General features: G+C 42.0%; 1 non-coding gene across 1 annotated transcript in view; it reads right to left on the bottom strand.

The window, feature by feature from the left end:
- Positions 1-1,735, bottom strand: part of LOC145688760 (small subunit ribosomal RNA) — a 1,833-nt gene extending 98 nt beyond the window's left edge. The window contains exon 1 of the ribosomal RNA XR_014131989.1: positions 1-1,735. This exon is cut by the window's left edge and continues 98 nt beyond it. This is a non-coding gene — a ribosomal RNA (small subunit ribosomal RNA).
- Between the last annotated feature and the right edge of the window lie 18,265 nt (positions 1,736-20,000).

Raw genomic sequence — 20,000 nt, forward strand, 5'->3', positions numbered from 1 at the left:
CCGCAAGACGGAGGTGCCGGGTATCAGTCCGAAGGCCTCACTAAATCATTCAATCGGTAGTAGCGACGGGCGGTGTGTACAAAGGGCAGGGACGTAATCAACGCAAGCTTATGACTTGCGCTTACTGGGAATTCCTCGTTTATGGGACATAATTGCAAGCCCCAATCCCTAGCACGAAGGAGGTTCAGCGGGTTACCCGGACCTTTCGGTCAGGGAAGACACGTTGATTCCTTCAGTGTGGCGCGCGTGCGGCCCAGAACATCTAAGGGCATCACAGACCTGTTATTGCTCAATCTCGTGCTGCTAGAGGCAGCCTGTCCCTCTAAGAAGACATGAACGTTGGAAGGAAAGATTCCAACGCCTAGTTAGCAGGCTAGAGTCTCGTTCGTTATCGGAATTAACCAGACAAATCGCTCCACCAACTAAGAACGGCCATGCACCACCACCCACTGAATCAAGAAAGAGCTCTCAATCTGTCAATCCTTCCAGTGTCCGGGCCTGGTGAGGTTTCCCGTGTTGAGTCAAATTAAGCCGCAGGCCCCACTCCTGGTGGTGCCCTTCCGTCAATTCCTTTAAGTTTCAGCTTTGCAACCATACTTCCCCCGGAACCCAAAAGCTTTGGTTTCCCGGAAGCCGCCCGCCGAGTCATTGGAGGAACTTCGGCGGATTGCTGGCTGGCATCGTTTATGGTTAGAACTAGGGCGGTATCTGATCGCCTTCGAACCTCTAACTTTCGTTCTTGATTAATGAAAACATTCTTGGCAAATGCTTTCGCATCGGTTAGTCTTGCGACGATCCAAGAATTTCACCTCTAACGTCGCAATACTAATGCCCCCGTCTGTCCCTATTAATCATTACCTCGAGTTCCGAAAACCAACAAAATAGAACCGAGGTCCTATTCCATTATTCCATGCACCGAACATTCAGGCGACACGGCCTGCTTTGAGCACTCTAATTTGTTCAAAGTAAACGTGCCGGCCAATCAAGACACTCAATGAAGAGCACCGAGAAAGGAAAAACCGGCAGGACGTCCGGAACGATCAGTTAAACGCCGGGCGGCGAACCGATCGTCCGAGACCCAGATCCAACTACGAGCTTTTTAACCGCAACAACTTTAATATACGCTATCGGAGCTGGAATTACCGCGGCGGCTGGCACCAGACTTGCCCTCCGATAGATTCTCATTAAAGGATTTAAAGTGTATTCATTCCGATTACGGGGCCTCGGATGAGTCCCGTATCGTTATTTTTCGTCACTACCTCCCCGTGCCGGGAGTGGGTAATTTGCGCGCCTGCTGCCTTCCTTGGATGTGGTAGCCGTTTCTCAGGCTCCCTCTCCGGAATCGAACCCTGATTCCCCGTTACCCGTAACAACCATGGTAGGCGCAGAACCTACCATCGACAGTTGATAAGGCAGACATTTGAAAGATGCGTCGCCGGTACAGAGACCGTGCGATCAGCCCAAAGTTATTCAGAGTCACCAAGGTTTCGGACGGACGAACCGACCGATTGGTTTTAATCTAATAAAAGCATCCCTTCCATTGCTGGGCGGGATTCTAGTTGCATGTATTAGCTCTAGAATTACCACAGTTATCCAAGTAGGATAGGTACGATCTAAGGAACCATAACTGATTTAATGAGCCATTCGCGGTTTCACCTTGTTTTGGCTTGCACTGAGACATGCATGGCTTAATCTTTGAGACAAGCATATGACTACTGGCAGGATCAACCAGGGAATTGACCGACTAAAAAGCCGGAAAGTGTTGGACACAACCAACACAGCGTTCTAACAAAGGATAGGAAAGCTACACCCGACCAAGCATTTTAGACTTCTGTTCCGCTGGAATAAGCCTACTCTTGCGGTGACTAGCTCCCGTTAATACTGGCCGTGTGACAGCCGCCAAGAGCATATTAGACTCCCAATCCAATGGAACAAGCCTACTTGTATCCTTGGGTTACAACAGCTTCCTTCCACACGTTGCCGGTACATCCGACAGAGCAATTTTAAAGACTCCTCTTCCGCCAGAATAAGCCTACCTTTGTGGGGCCTGGCTCCCGTTAGAACTGGCCGTAAGGGTACCCACAAAAGCACATTTAGACTCCTCCTCCAGCGAAATAAGTCTACTCATGTCCTACGGATGACTGTGGCTTCCGTTTACATATAGCCGTTCACCCGACACAGCAAATTTTAAAGACTCCTTTTTCCACCGGAATAAGCCTACTTTTGTGGGGCCTGGCTCCCGTTAGAACTGGCCGTAAGGGTACCCACAAAAGCACATTTAGACTCCTGCTCCAGTGAAATATAAGTCTACTAGTGTCCTTGGATGACAGTGGCTTCCGTTCGACAAGTGATACACGCTCAAACTGGCGATGAGTCTATACCGTCCTTAACTTAAGGAAAATCGGTACTTAAATGCCACATGGAGAATAAAAAGTCACTTACAAAAAACAATGCTCCGCATAAGCCTTTGTAAGCTAGAAAGGACATGCTATCTGGCCTCATTCTCAAGAAGGACAAGTAAGCTCCCGTCAACTGGCCCAAACTCTAAAGCGAGGACAGCCCGTTCAAAGTCAATCGGCATCCCTCCTTAAGAGTACAAAACGGCTCACTTCTTAACCACACTGGCTCTTGCTCCTTCAAGTGAAATCTGGCTCCCTTCACTCTGGCATTATCTTTACACATAAATCGGACTCCTCCGATTTAACAGGTGAACCTAACCCGGGAACTAAGGAAACTGGGAATAAAGACTCAGAGGCCCAATTACCTTGTTCGCCAGCCAGCCTTGCGCCGGCCCAGGCTAGAGACTTTCTCCAACAATCCCTGTTGAGCCCGAAGGATCCTAAGACCACTCGTGTGTACAAAACTCAGAGGCCCAATTACCTTGTTCGCCAGCCAGCCTTGCGCCGGCCCAGGCTAGAGAATTGCATGGACACGAGAAACTCTCAGGACTCTTCTTTGTGGCTCCTCCCGGAATTAAGGAAACTCCGAAATGCAAAACTCAGAGGCCCAATTACCTTGTTCGCCAGCCAGCCTTGCGCCGGCCCAGGCTAGAGAATTGCACGGATTATTCCTGTTCACCCTAAACGCATCTGAGACACCTCGTGTGTATGAAACCCAGAGGCCCAATTACCTTGTTCGCCAGCCAGCCTTGCGCCGGCCCAGGCTAGGGAATCACATTGACACGAGAAAGATCTCGTCAGCGGTTTGTAGCGTGCAGAAACTGCTCCCGTTTGAACTGACAATCCCGACAGAGCAATATTAAAGACTTCTGGTCCATTGAAATAAAGCCTACTTTTGCGAGCCTTGCTCCCGTTAGGACTGGCCGTATGGCTGTGCACAAAAGCATATTAGACTCCTGCCTCAATGGAATTAGTCTACTCCTGTCCTTAAACGGATGACAGTTCTTCAAGCATAGCATGCTACCTTCCGCAACTTACAGGCGCGGAAATGCTGTGGAAACGAGGAGACAAGTCCTCACAAAGGTTTCATGGCCGGTCACCCGACACAGCAAATTTTAAAGACTCCTTCTCCACCGGAATAAGCCTACTCTTGTGGGGCCTGGCTCCCGTTAGAACTGGCCGTAAGGTTGCCCACAAAAGCACATTTAGACTCCTGCTCCAGTGAAATAAGTCTACTCGTGTCCTACGGATGACTATGGCTTCCGTTCAAATATAGCCGTTCACCCGACACAGCAAATTTTAAAGACTCCTTCTCCACCGGAATAAGCCTACTCTTGTGGGGCCTGGCTCCCGTTAGAACTGGCCGTAAGGTTGCCCACAAAAGCACATTTAGACTCCTGCTCCAGTGAAATAAGTCTACTCGTGTCCTACGGATGACTGTGGCTTCCGTTCAAATATAGCCGTTCACCCGACACAGCAAATTTTAAAGACTCCTTCTCCACCGGAATAAGCCTACTCTTGTGGGGCCTGGCTCCCGTTAGAACTGGCCGTAAGGTTGCCCACAAAAGCACATTTAGACTCCTGCTCCAGTGAAATAAGTCTACTCGTGTCCTACGGATGACTATGGCTTCCGTTCAAATATAGCCGTTCACCCGACACAGCAAATTTTAAAGACTCCTTCTCCACCGGAATAAGCCTACTCTTGTGGGGCCTGGCTCCCGTTAGAACTGGCCGTAAGGTTGCCCACAAAAGCACATTTAGACTCCTGCTCCAGTGAAATAAGTCTACTCGTGTCCTACGGATGACTGTGGCTTCCGTTCAAATATAGCCGTTCACCCGACACAGCAAATTTTAAAGACTCCTTCTCCACCGGAATAAGCCTACTCTTGTGGGGCCTGGCTCCCGTTAGAACTGGCCGTAAGGTTGCCCACAAAAGCACATTTAGACTCCTGCTCCAGTGAAATAAGTCTACTCGTGTCCTACGGATGACTGTGGCTTCCGTTCAAATATAGCCGTTCACCCGACACAGCAAATTTTAAAGACTCCTTCTCCACCGGAATAAGCCTACTCTTGTGGGGCCTGGCTCCCGTTAGAACTGGCCGTAAGGTTGCCCACAAAAGCACATTTAGACTCCTGCTCCAGTGAAATAAGTCTACTCGTGTCCTACGGATGACTGTGGCTTCCGTTCACCCGACAGAGCAAATATTAAAAGACTTCTCATCCACCAGAATAAGCCTACTCTCGTGGGGCCTCGCACACGTTAGAACTGGCCGTATGGCTACCCACAAAAGCACATTTAGGCTCCTGCTCCAGTGATATAAGTCTTACTCGTGTCCTCTGGGTGTGACAGTAGCTTCCGTTCAAGTATTCTTCGCATTCAGCAACCGCACAAAGCGGCATCGGCCAGAAGTCAATTGCCCGAAGGCGTGATCGACAGGCTAGGCCTCGGGTTAAGAAGGATTGTCTCCTTCCCGTAAACGACAGGTACTTCCGTATGAGAGCCTACCTCACACATTCCCCATCGCCACGTGCCCTCTTAGAAACAGCCGTCCGACCAAGGTTTCTGACATTCTTTGTCAAAATACGAGGAAGTCTTTGGACAACATTAGGCGTGCTGGCAAACCCGCACTGCATGCCCTTTCATAGGTCCGCCCATGGACGCACATTTCTATGAAGCATTCCTCCCAGGCAGCAACAGGGTTTGCAACCTCCTCTACACCTTGACCGGCTAGGACGCCCGTGAATAGCATCCCAGGGTTCTTGCCTGCGGCTGATAAAATTCCTTTTGAGCCTACACTACCATCCGCCGATATTAGTCCGCCTTCAAAATTAACCAACATCAACAGCGATAGTGCGTTTAGACTCCCATAAAGAAACCAACCAGCCTGTGGCTTCCCTTCCCAATTTAGCCATTTCCGCCTCCTGCGAAGACTAGCTTTCTGTCTGTGGCCAGAAGTCAAGATTTCTCGACAGACTAGGCCGCGGAGAGAAAAAAGTAAGCCTCATTTAGAAAGCAATACCATTAGCGGTCTCTCCAACCTCCGTGAACAATTTAAAGGGAATGTTTATATAGAAGGCTTGTTCACTACCCTACCTCCTATAGTGTAGAGATTCCTCTCGATACTACACCTGTCTTGAAATTGCCGGCGTTGCGCAGCCTCGTTTTGACCATGACGGCGAATGCAGCCACGGTTGCCGTATACATCCCACGCAAGGGTGGGAAAACGTGATTTGACATCCAGTATATATATAAACCGTTACAGAATACGACACTCAAAACTTAACAACTTTTACACTCTCCTAACTTCTGGGAACAAATTGAAAGTATAAGCCAGCCTAACCTAACCTAAGTATATAGCAGGATTGCCCACTACCATACCTCCTATAGTGATGAGATTCCTCTCGATCGGACACCAGTCACGAAAATCACGGAATCTCAAAAATGACGGCAAACGAAGCCACAGTTGCCGCCATACTCAAAGGTTATGCTGGGTAAAAAGTTCTCTACGAAAAGGGCTGCTTTTCGCGCTCGGGTTACAAAATTAATGTAAAGAACAATCCAAAAACATGAATTAGGTCAAACTCATGTTAATTACAACCTCATAGAACAATTTCAAGCCAGGACTTAACAAAGTGTAAACGGGGCTGCTTCTGTACCCTAATCCCTATAATGTAGCGATTCCTCTCGATTGCACACCAGTCACGAAAAATCACAGAATGTCAAAAATGACGGCAAACGAAGCCACGGTTGCCGTCATATTCTAACGTTATGCTGGGTGAAAAGTCGCCAACAACAATGTTCACAGTTCCCGTCAGATTGCCCACTGTTCCCGAAATGTGGTTCATACATGCTGTCAACATGTTCAGGAAACCCCTCAGAGCGTTCAAAGTTGCACACACAATGCTTAATAGTTCCACTCAAATAGCTCACAGTTGCCGTCAGAATCCTCACAGTAGACGTCAAATTGCTCACACTTGCCGTCAGAGTGCTCATAGTTGCCGACTTTTCATTCATAGTCCCCGACATAAAAGTTTATAGTTCCCGACTAATGGCTCACAGTTGCCGTCAGAATCGTCACAAAAGGCGTCACAATGCTCACACTTGCCGTCAAAGCGCTCATAGTTGCCGACTATGTGTTCATAATTGCGGACATAGGCCTCACAGTTGCCGTCAAAACGCTCATAGTTGCCGAATTTTCGTTGATAATTCCGGACAATGGGCTCATAGTTAATCACATACTGGTTCGTGCTCATCTTCAAAATAAACACAGTTGCCTTCAGACTGTTCACACGTAATTTCAAAATGCTCACACTCGCTTACACGATGCTCATAGTTGCCGACTTTTAATTCATAATGCTGATAATGTAAGTTAAAGGGTTCATGGTTGCTCTCAAAAGTTTCACAGTTGCGGTCAGATTTTTCACAAAAGCCGTCATAATGCTCACATTAAAAAAAAAGTGCTCATAGTTGCCGACCAAGGCCTCACAGTTGCCGTCAAAACGCTCATAGTTGCCGACTTTTCGTTCATAATTGCCGACCAAGGCCTCACAATTGCCGTCGAAACGTTCATAGTTGCCGACTATTCGTTCATAATTGCCGACCAATGCCTCACAGTTGCCGTCAAAACGCTCATAGTTGCCGACTTTTCGTTCATAATTGCGTACAAAGGGCTCATAGTTGCCTACTTAATGGTTCCAGCTCATCTTCAAAATACTCATAATTGCCTTCAGAATGTTCACACGTAGTTTCAAAATGCTCACATTCGCTTCCACGATGCTCATAGTTGCCGACTTTTCATTCATAATATCTAACATACTCCTGATAGTGTAAGTTAAATGGTTCATGGTTGCTATCAAAAGGCTCACAGTTGCCGTCACATTATTTGCACAAGCCGTCAGAATGCTCACATTAAGAAAAAAAGTGCTCATAGTTGGCGACCATTCGTTCATAATTGCCGACCAAGGCCTCACAGTTGCCGACTATTCGTTCATAATTGCCGACTAAGGCCTCACAGTTGCCGTCAAAACGCTCATAGTTGCCGACTACTCGCTCATAATTGCCGACCAATGCCTCACAGTTGCCGTCAAAACGCTCATAGTTGCCGACTTTTCATTCATAGTCCCCGACATAAAAGTTTATAGTTCCCGACTAATGGCTCACAGTTGCCGTCAGAATCGTCACAAAAGGCGTCACAATGCTCACACTTGCCGTCAAAGCGCTCATAGTTGCCGACTATTTGTTCATAATTGCGGACATAGGCCTCACAGTTGCCGTCAAAACGCTCATAGTTGCCGACTTTTCGTTGATAATTGCGGACAATGGGCTCATAGTTAATCACATACTCGTTCGTGCTCATCTTCAAAATAATCACAGTTGCCTTCAGAATGTTCACACGTACTTTCAAAATGCTCACACTCGCTTACACGATGCTCATAGTTGCCGACTTTTAATTCATAATACTGATAATGTAAGTTAAATGGTTCATGGTTGCTGTCAAAAGTCTCACAGTTGCGGTCAGATTTTTCACACAAGCCGTCATAATGCTCAAATTTTAAAAAAAGAGTGCTCATAGTTGCCGACCAAGGCCTCACAGTTGCCGTCAAAACGCTCATAGTTGCCGATTTTTCGTTCATAATTGCCGACGAAGGCCTCACAGTTGCCGTCAAAACGTTCATAGTTGCCGACTTTTCCTTCATAATTTCGTACAAAGGGCTCATAGTTGCCTAATTAATGGTTCCAGCTCATCTTCAAAATACTCATAGTTGCCTTCAGAATGTTCACACGTAGTTTCAAAATGCTCACATTCGCTTCCACGATGCTCATAGTTGCCGACTTTTCATTCATAATATCTAACATACTGCTGATAGTGTAAGTTAAATGGATCATGGTTGCTATCAAAAGGCTCACAGTTCCCGTCACATTATTTGCACAAGCCGTCAGAATGCTCACATTAAGAAAAAAAGTGCTCATAGTTGCCGACCATTCGTTCATAATTGCCGACCAAGGCCTCACAGTTGCCATCAAAACGCTCATAGTTGGCGACTTTTCGTTCATAATTGCCGACCAAGGCCTCACAGTTGCCGTCAAAACGCTCATAGTTGCCGACCATTCGTTCATAATTGCCGACCAAGGCCTCACAGTTGCCGTCAAAACGCTCATAGTTGCCGACTATTCGTTCATAATTGCCGACCAAAGCCTCACAGTTGCCGTCAAAACGCTCATAGTTGCCGACTTTTCGTTCATAATTGCCGACGAAAGCCTCACAGTTGCCGTCAAAACGTTCATAGTTGCCGACTATTCGTTCATAATTGCCGACCAAGGCCTCACAGTTGCCGTCAAAACGTTCATAGTTGCCGACTTTTCCTTCATAATTGCGTACAAAGGGCTCACAGTTGCCTACTTAATGGTTCCAGCTCATCTTCAAAATACTCATAGTTGCCTTCAGAATGTTCACACGTAGTTTCAAAATGCTCACATTCGCTTCCACGATGCTCATAGTTGCCGACTTTTCATTCATAATATCTAACATACTGCTGATAGTGTAAGTTAAATGGATCATGGTTGCTATCAAAAGGCTCACAGTTCCCGTCACATTATTTGCACAAGCCGTCAGAATGCTCACATTAAGAAAAAAAGTGCTCATAGTTGCCGACCATTCGTTCATAATTGCCGACCAAGGCCTCACAGTTGCCGTCAAAACGCTCATAGTTGCCGACTTTTTGTTCATAATTGCGTACAAAGGGCTCATAGTTGCCTACATAATGGTTCGTGCTCATCTTCAAAATACTCACAGTTGCCTTCAGAATGTTCAAACGTAATTTCAAAATGCGCACACTCGCTTCCATGATGCTCATAGTTGCTGACTTTTCATTCATAATATCTAACATATTGCTGATAGTGTAAGTTAAATGGTTGATGGTTGCTGTCAAAAGTCTCATAGTTGCGGTCAGATTCTTGACACAAGCCGTCAGAATGCTCACATTCAAAAAAAAAAAAGTGCTCATAGTTGCCGACTATTTGCTCATAATTGCCGACCAACTCCTCACAGTTGCCGTCAAAACGCTCATAGTTGCCGACTTTTCGTTCATAATTGCGTACAAAGGGCTCATAGTTGCCTACATAATGTTTCGTGCTTATCTTCAAAATACTCACAGTTGCCTTCAGAATGTTCACACGTACTTTCAAAAAGCTCACACTCGCTCCCACGATGGTCATAGTTGCCGACTTTTTATTCATAATGCTGATAGTGTAAGTTACATGGTTGATGGTTGCTGTCAAAAGTCTCATAGTTGCGGTCAGATTCTTGACACAAGCCGTCAGAATGCTCACATTCAAAAAAAAAAAAAAAAAAGGGCTCATAGTTGCCGACTATTTGCTCATAATTGCCGACCAACTTCTCACTGTTGCCGTCAAAACGCTCATAGTTGCCGACTTTTCGTTCATAATTGCGTACAAAGGGCTCATAGTTGCCTACTTAATGGTCCCAGCTCATCTTCAAAATACTCATAGTTGCCTTCAGAATGTTCACACGTAGTTTCAAAATGCTCACATTCGCTTCCACGATGCTCATAGTTGCCGACTTTTCATTCATAATATCTAACATACTGCTGATAGTGTAAGTTAAATGGATCATGGTTGCTATCAAAAGGCTCACAGTTCCCGTCACATTATTTGCATAAGCCGTCAGAATGCTCACATTAAGAAAAAAAGTGCTCATAGTTGCCGACCATTCGTTCATAATTGCCGACCAAGGCCTCACAGTTGCCATCAAAACGCTCATAGTTGGCGACTTTTCGTTCATAATTGCCGACCAAGGCCTCACAGTTGCCGTCAAAACGCTCATAGTTGCCGACCATTCGTTCATAATTGCCGACCAAGGCCTCACAGTTGCCGTCAAAACGCTCATAGTTGCCGACTATTCGTTCATAATTGCCGACCAAAGCCTCACAGTTGCCGTCAAAACGCTCATAGTTGCCGACTTTTCGTTCATAATTGCCGACCAAGGCCTCACAGTTGCCGTCAAAACGTTCATAGTTGCCGACTTTTCCTTCATAATTGCGTACAAAGGGCTCATAGTTGCCTACTTAATGGTTCCAGCTCATTTTCAAAATACTCATAGTTGCCTTCAGAATGTTCACACGTAGTTTCAAAATGCTCACATTCGCTTCCACGATGCTCATAGTTGCCGACTTTTCATTCATAATATCTAACATACTGCTGATTGTGTAACTTAAGTGGTTCATGGTTGGTGTCAGAAGCCTCACAATTTCTGTCACAATGCTCACGCAAAACGTAAGAATTCTCACATTAAAAAAAAAGTGCTCATAGTTGCCGACTATTCGTTCATAATTGCCGACCAAGGCCTCACAGTTGCCGTCAAAACGCTCATAGTTGCCGACTTTTCGTTCATAATTGCGGACAAAGGGCTCATAGTTGCCCACATACTGATTCGTGCTCATCCTAAAAATACTCACAGTTGCCTTCAGAATGTTCACACGTAGTTTCAAAATGCTCACACTCTCTTACACAATGCTCTTAGTTGCCGACTTTTCATTCATAATGCTGATAGTGTAAGTTAAATGGTTCACAGTTGCTGTGAAAAGTCTCATAGTTGCGGTCAGATTCTTGACACAAGCCGTCAGAATGCTCACATTCAAAAAAAAAAAGTGCTCATAGTTGCCGACTATTTGCTCATAATTGCCGACCAACTCCTCACAGTTGCCGTCAAAACGCTCATAGTTGCCGACTTTTCGTTCATAATTGCGTACAAAGGGCTCATAGTTGCCTACATAATGTTTCGTGCTTATCTTCAAAATACTCACAGTTGCCTTCAGAATGTTCACACGTACTTTCAAAAAGCTCACACTCGCTCCCACGATGGTCATAGTTGCCGACTTTTTATTCATAATGCTGATAGTGTAAGTTACATGGTTGATGGTTGCTGTCAAAAGTCTCATAGTTGCGGTCAGATTCTTGACACAAGCCGTCAGAATGCTCACATTCAAAAAAAAAAAAAGTGCTCATAGTTGCCGACTATTTGCTCATAATTGCCGACCAACTCCTCACAGTTGCCGTCAAAACGCTCATAGTTGCCGACATTTCGTTCATAATTGCGGACAAAGGGCTCATAGTTGCCCACATACTGATTCGTGCTCATCCTAAAAATACTCACAGTTGCCTTCAGAATGTTCACACGTAGTTTCAAAATGCTCACACTCTCTTACACAATGCTCTTAGTTGCCGACTTTTCATTCATAATGCTGATAGTGTAAGTTAAATGGTTCACAGTTGCTGTGAAAAGTCTCACAGTTGCGGCCAGATTCTTCAGACAAGCCGTGATAATCCTCACATTAGAAAAAAAAAATGTGCTCATAGTTGCCGACCATTCGTTCATAATTGCCGACCAAGGCCTCACAGTTGCTGTCAAAACGCTCATAGTTGCCGACTACATGTTTATAATTGCCGACCAACGCCTCACAGTTGCCGTCAAAACGCTCATAGTTGCCGACTTTTTGTTCATAATTGCGGACAAAGGGCTCATAGTTTCCTACATAATGTTTCATGCTCATCCTCAGAATACACACAGCTGCCTTCAGAATGTTCACGCGTACTTTAAAAATGCTCACACTCGCTTCCACGATGCTCATAGTTGCCGACTTTTCATTCATAATATCTAACATACTGCTGATAGTGTAACTTAAATGGTTCACGGTTGGTGTCAAAAGCCTCACAGTTTCTGTCACAATGCTCACGCAAAACGTGAGAATTCTCACATTAAAAAAAAAGTGCTCATAGTTGCCGACTATTCGTTCATAATTGCCGACCAAGGCCTCACAGTTGCCGTCAAAACGTTCATAGTTGCCGACTTTTCGTTCATAATTGCGGACAAAGGGCTCATATTTGCCTACATATTCGTTCGTGCCCATCTTCAAAATACTTACAGTTGCCTTCAGAATCTTCACACGTACTTTCAAAATGCTCACACTCGTTTCCACGATGCTCATAGTTGCCGACTTTTCATTCATAATATCTAACATACTGCTGATAGTGTAAGTTAAATGGTTCATGGTTGTTGTCGAAAGCCTCACAGTTTCCGTCAGATTCCTCACGCAAGCCGTCAGAATGTTCACATTAAAAAAAAAAAAGTGCTCATAGTTGCCGACCATTCGTTCATAATTGCCGACCAAGGCCTCACAGTTGCATTCAAAACGCTCATAGTTGCCTAGTTTTCGTTCATAATTGCGGATATGGGGCTCACAATTGAAAACATAATTCTTCATGCTTATCTTGAAAATACTCGCAGTTTGCTCCAGAAAGTTCACATGTGCTTTCAAGGTGCTCACACTGGCTTTCACGCTGCTCATAGTTGCCGACTTTTCGTTCATAGTTGCCGACTTTTTGTTGATAATTGCAGTTATGGGGCTCACAATTGAAAACATAATTCTTCATGCTTATCTTGAAAATACTCGCAGTTTGCTTCAGAATGTTCACACGTGCTTTCAAAGTGCTCACACTAGTTCTCATGATGCTCATAGTTGCCGACTTTTTGTTCATAATTGCCGGCCAAGGCCTCACAGTTGCCGTGAACACGCTCATAGTTGCCGACTTTTCGTTCATAATTTTGGACATGGGCTCACACTTGCCGTCAGATGGTTCACGCTACAGCGGTACTTGGGCAATGAGTATTTCTTTATATGTACTAACATAGGTTAATTTCGAAGAAGAAGTTAGTTAAAAATATAGAATTATCAAATATACAAAAAAAAAAGATATTCATATGTCATAAAATAATAAGGTTTTCAATATCTAGTTGGCAGGCAATCAGATAAATAATACATATATATATATATATATATATATATATAAATGGAGAGAAACCACGTAATGGAAACATTGTTATTTTGATGTGGCTCGTATGTATTATAAGAAAATAAGGAACCAAGGCTACAGCGAATTGTATTTTATCGTTGTAACACTAGCCGTCAAACTGCTCACACTTGCCGTCAAAATTCTTTTACATGTCCTCAAAATTTATAAAATTACTAAATGTGGTAAGAAAAAAAAAAAGCAACGAAGGCTTTACGTATACGACGCCTTTCACACCCGCAAATTATGAGGCACTTCCTGTAGAGTTATAATGGCCATATTTGACGAAACTGTAGCCTTTCGGGAGTAAGTCACAGGAAAATTTCCTAAAGTGAATATTTCGAATGTTTAGTTGGTCTAAAGGGGCGATGAAGATATTTCCCATGTTATTTAAATGGACGGTTTTGCGGACCTATAATCTGAAATTTTAGGTACTTTTAATAAAACTTTGAAATTCCGTATACTTGTACGTTTTCCTAAGTCTTACCTAGTTGGATATATATTTCCAAGTTTAGCGTGGTTTTATGCGGAACTCAAAAAATTTCCCATGTTATTTCTATGAAACACCTTTGACATCCCAAAATTATTGGGCACTTCCTGTAGGGCTACAATAACTAATTTCGACATGATTGTAGATTGTCGGGACTAACCAACAGGAAAATTGTCAAAAGTGAATATTTTTAACTTTTAAGAGGTCTAAAGAGGAAATGAAGAAATTCCCCATGTTATTTAAATGGGCCTTTATTTAGACTTGTAATCTCAAAGTTTAGTTACTTGTAATTGGAACACAAACGAGAAATTCGGTATTCTTGTACGTTTTCATTAGCGTTACCTAAGTAAATCAGTACAAAGTAAAAATTTTCAACTTTAGAGTGGTTTTATGGGGAATTGAAAAGTCTTTCTCATGTCATTTATATGGGACGTCTTCTGCACGCCAAAATGTTCGGTTAATTGTGGTAGGATTGCAATGATGAAATTTAGCATAATTGTAGGCTTTCCAGACTAAGCTACAGCAAAATTGCCAAAAGTGAATATTTTTAATGTTTAAGGGGTCTAAAGGAGGATGAAGAAATCCCCACGCTATTTAAATAGGCGTTTTCTTGGGATCCAAAATCTTATCTTTTAATTAGTTGAAATAGTAAAGTAAACTTGAAATTCCCTAGAATTGTGAGAATAAGAGGTGCAAGGGCGAAATACCTTCAAAAGGAGGGGCTTTGTGGGCGAAGCCACAAGCTAACCAAACTAAACTTTTGTTTGTCTTTTACCGAAGGTTTGAAAAGTTTTCGACTAAGAGAGGTGTAGCTGTGCACGAAGATGTGTTGACATTGTGCGGAAAAGTGGAAAGAAGAAAAATAGTGATAAGCGAAAAAAAATAATAATAATAACATAAATTTTATTTAATCATATACTTTACTCTTTCAATGGGTGAACAATAATAGAGCATGAAAGTAAATTAGAGTAAATTTATATTTCGCTCACACTTGAGGTCATTTTTATTCGAAACTAAGCTTTTGCACTACTATAAGGAAACTATTCAAAACTGAGAAGTGCAATTTCTACAACAAGTGTACCTGGATATTATGCGTTCGAGTACGTGTAAGGAATTATTGTATCTGCACTTTTCTACAAGAAAAGATACTCTAAATTGTTGTAGAAATTTGAAAATTTGACGGCAAACAGAGCCCACGCTTAACGTGAACACCGCCCGTGAGAGTACATAATTTGATATCTTTTTTTTTTCTTTTCTTTCATTTTTTCTTTCTTTCCATTTTCTTTCTTTTTCTTTTCTTTTTTCTTCTTCTCAACAGAAAGAAAACTAGTGAAACTAGAGAAGAGAAATCTCTACCGAGAATGTACGAAAACATTTTTTTTTTTTTTTTTATCGAAGTAGGTGGAAGGAATCATCGGATCAAAATGCTCAAAGTTGCCATGAGGATCCTCACACAAGCCGTCAAAATGCTCATAGTTGCCCACAATTCGTTCATAATTGCGGACATAGAGCTCACAGTTACCATGAGAAGGTTCACACTAGCCGTCAAAATCCTCACACTTGCCGTCAAAACGATCATAGTTGCCGACTTTTCGTTCATATTTGCGGATATAGGGCTCATAGTTGAAAACATAATTTTTCATGCTTATCTTCAAAATACTCGCAGTTGGCTTCACAATGTTCACACGTGCTTCCAAAGTGCTCACACTCGCTTTCATGATGCTCATAGTTGCCGACTTTTTGTTCATAATTGCCGACCCAAGGCTCACAGTTGCCATCAAAACGCTCATAGTTGTCGACTTTTCGTTCATAATTGCGGATATAGAGCTCACAATTGAATACATAATTTTTCATGTTTATCTTGAAAATACTAGCAGTTGGCTTCAGAATGTTCACACGTACTTTCAGGGTGCTCACACTTGCCGTCAAAACGCTCATAGTTGCCGACTTTTCGTTCATAATTGCGGACATTGGGGTCAAAGTTGCCGACATTGTAGTTTATGTTTACCTTCCAAATACTCTCCGTTGCCTTGACAATTTTCACACTAACCCTGAAATTGCTAACACTCGCTCTCACAAGGCTCATAGTTGTCGACCTTTCATTCATAATATGAAATATACAGTTGATAGTGTAAGTTAAATGTTTCATGGTTGCTGTCAAAAGGCTCACAGTTGCCGTCAGATTCCTCACTCAAGCCGTCAGCATGCTCACATTTACCGATAAAGTGCTCATAGTTGCCGACTATTTGTTCATAATTGCCGACCTATGGCTCACAGTTGCCGTCAAAACGCTCATAGTTGCCGACTTTTCGTTCATATTTGCGAATATAGGGCTCACAATTGAAAACATAATTTTTCATGCTTATCTTCAAAATACTCACAGTTGACTTCAGAATGTTCACAGGTGCTTCCAAAGTGCTCACACTCGCTTTCATGATGCTCATAGTTGCCGACTTTTCGTTCATATTTGCGAATATAGGGCTCACAATTGAAAACATAATTTTTCATGTTTATCTTCAAAATACTCGCATTTGGCTTCAGAATGTTCACAGGTGCTTCCAAAGTGCTCACACTCGCTTTCACGATGCTCATAGTTGCCGACTTTTGTTCATAATTGCCGACCCAGGGCTCACAGTTGCCGTCAAAACGCTCATAGTTGCCGACTTTTCGTTCATATTTGCGAATATAGGGCTCACAATTGAAAACATAATTTTTCATGCTTATCTTCAAAATACTCACAGTTGACTTCAGAATGTTCACAGGTGCTTCCAAAGTGCTCACACTCGCTTTCATGATGCTCATAGTTGCCGACTTTTGTTCATAATTGCCGACCCAGGGCTCACAGTTGCCGTCAAAACGCTCATAGTTGCCGACTTTTCGTTCATAATTGCGGACTTAAGTCTCATAGGTGGCAACATAATGGTTCATGGTTGCCGTCAATATGCCCAAAGTTGAACACGTATCTCCCATGGAAAACTTTAACCGCTTATCGCCATGAGAGCTCAAAATCCAGCCTAAAGTTGAAATTGAACGCTGTCAGCGGAATCAAAACCTGGAGGTTTTTTTTTTTTTTTTTTTTTTTTTTTTTTTTTTTTTTTTACAAAGGAGCGTTCAATGGAATTCCGTAATATGAAATAAACTGAATATTCGTGTGAACGAGCATGAAAATTAGGACCTCTTTTATGCGTGTACTTAAGGGATGAGCTAAGTGACTGATGACAGATATGTTGGAATGTGAATGTCGATGAACCGAATAACATATCGTTGTTAATTCACAGGTACAATTGAGACATGATATATCTTTTCAAACGTAGGCATTTTGTAAGCAGCACCGCAAATTTTGTCCGCGAAGACAGGCTTTGCTGTCCGCCAAGATGTGCGGACATTGTGAGGGAAAATGAAAAGAAGAAAAATAGTGATAAAAAGAAAAACAACATAAATTTTATTTCACCATATAGTTTACTCTTTCAATGGGCGACCTATAATAGAGTAAGAAAGTAAATAAGAAGAATTTTACATTTTGCTCACACTTGTGGTCATTTTTATTCCAAATTAAGTTTTTGTACTATTGCAAGAAAACTATTCGTACCCGATTAATTTAATTTCTGCAAGACGTGAACCTACATACTTTACAGGGAAGTTCATAAAAAGAATTGTTGTATCGCCATATATATATAAAACTTTAAAATGTTACAGAAGGTTGAACATTTGACGGCAAACAGAGGCCACACTGACCGTCGAAAACTGCGAACGCAGCCGGCAGGTGTAGAGGAGAACACAAAATCATGTTCTTTCTCAATTGTAAAGAGACCGTAGAAGCTAGAATAGTGAAAGTTCTACACAAGACGTACTTAAACACAGTACATGCGACAACGTACAAACAGTTTGTATATACAAATTACTAACAGAGAAAATTCAGTTTCTCTTTTACCGGAGGGTTAAAATTTTGTCGGCGAAGACAGGTTTCGATTGCCGCAAAGATGTGTGGATACTGTGGTGGAAGGTGAGACGAGGAAAAATATTGATAAAAAGGAAAACAATATAAAATTTATTTAACTATATACTATTCTGCGTCAATGGGTGAACTATAAGAGAGTGAGAATGTAAATTGGAATACCATTACATTTCGCTCACCCTTGTGGTCAAGCTTGTTTGAAATTACGTTTCTACACTATTTTTGGGAAATTATTCAAACCAGAATAGTGCAATTTGCACAGAAAGTGTATGAAAATACTGTGCACGGGAATTGATATAAAGAATTGTAGTAACTCCAATTTTATGAAGGAAAATATACTTCAAATTGGTGCAGAAGGTTGAAAATATTACTGCAAGCACAGACCACACTGGCCGTCAAGGGCTTTGAACGCTACCTGCAAGGATAGATGAGAAATTGAAATCATTTTCTTCCCACTACGAATAGAAAAACCAATAAAACTAGAATAGTAATATTTCTAAACGGAATATATGCAAACACAGTATATCGCAGTAGGTTATTAGGAATTTTTATATTCACATTTACAAAAATGATAAAAATAATAATAATAATAATAATAATAATAATAATAATAAATAATTAAAAAAGTTATTACAGTTCAAAATGTAGCGGAGGGTTGAAAATTTTCCGGCTAAAACGAGGTTTATTGGAAATGAAGATGTGTGGGCATGCACCGTAAAAATAAGACAATCGTTAGAGCAGTGTGTGTGTGTGTGGGGGGGGGGGATAAACATAGAAATAATGAAAAGAAATCACTAATATCCATTCCAGCTTCAATTAATGAACAATGATGTAGGGAGAGAGCAAACAACAACACTGTTGTTTATTCCTTCACATTCGGAATGACGGTCATCCCAGATTCTGTTTTTCCACTATCTTGACGAAAGATAGATTAGTGACATTACCAGCCTACCTGTACCTAAACACTGTGCATTGAAATATGTATAATATTAGTACTCTCATATTTGCGCAGATAAGGCTCATAGTTGCCGTCAACATGCTCACAGTTGCCGTCAAAATGCTCACACGTGCCGTCAAAATGCTCACACTTGCCGTCACAATTTATAAGGTTTAAAAAATGCGGTAAGAAGTAAAGCAACATAAATGTCACTTAACCAGATACTATTCTGTGCTAATGGGTGAGCAATAACAGAGTAAGAAAGTAAATTGGAAAACTTTTACATTTCGCTCACACTTGTGGTCATGTTTTTTTTTTTTTTTTTTTTTTTTTTTGTAAATTACGTTCTCCCACTATTTTAACGAAACTATTCAAACCAGAATAGTGCAATTTCTACATGAGGTGTACCTTGATCCCAGCATAATTGTGGGACGTAAATCTTGAAGATTTCATTTAATTTCATTTTTAATAATAATACTAATAATAGTAATAAATATGTGCAAGAAAGTTGAAATTTGGCTTAATACGGGAGGCGAACGACCCAGGCTGTTTGCCGGAATAAAACTTGGATCCCTAACGCCAGAAGCGCATATATTAACGGCTTAGCCACGAGGTGGCTGATACAGAAATAATGCAAATTCCAATATTTTTACTTTTTGCTAATGTTTGAAATTGTTGTTATTGCAAATCACGTTTTTAACAAAACTGTTCTAACTACAAAAGTGAAATTTCAACCCAAACCATGGCAAAGCACTGAAAAGTAAGGAAAAGCATGGCAAAGTAAAGAAATATGTAAAGAATATATATTTAACCGCAGTGACACGGAATATATATAAAAATTCATCCATGGTTTTTCTCACAAACCCAACTCCCCCCCCCCCCCCCGAAAGAAAAGATAGGTTTATTGCATCTCTTTGCTCCGGTGCATAATCGTGGCAGATAGGTTAAAATTTCAAGGGACTTCGTGCACACTATAGCAACAGCAAAGTATATGGGAAGGAACGGCAGAAATCCGATAAAACGCGGTGTTGGCGTGTGCCACCTCGGTAGTGAAAGAATAATTTCTTTCTGTGAACACGAATTTTTCTCAACGAGATTAAATAAATAAATAATTTAATAAAAATTAAATACTTCTAAGGGAAGAACACAGCAAATGAATGACGAGGTAGGTAAAAATTCAAAATGGAAATACAGGGCTGTGAAGTTCAAAAATAAATAAATAAATAAATAAATAAATAAACCATTATCATACTTAAAAATATGTGGTAAAAATTAAAAAGAAAATAAGACCTTTGTTGTACTCTCACGAGAAGATACACACATCGTCTGGAAATTTGAGTCGATAGAAAGCA

Source organism: Thermobia domestica, chromosome 6 (genome assembly GCF_964235325.1).
Source record: "Thermobia domestica chromosome 6, izTheDome1.hap1.1, whole genome shotgun sequence".
Lineage (NCBI taxonomy): Eukaryota > Metazoa > Arthropoda > Insecta > Zygentoma > Lepismatidae > Thermobia > Thermobia domestica.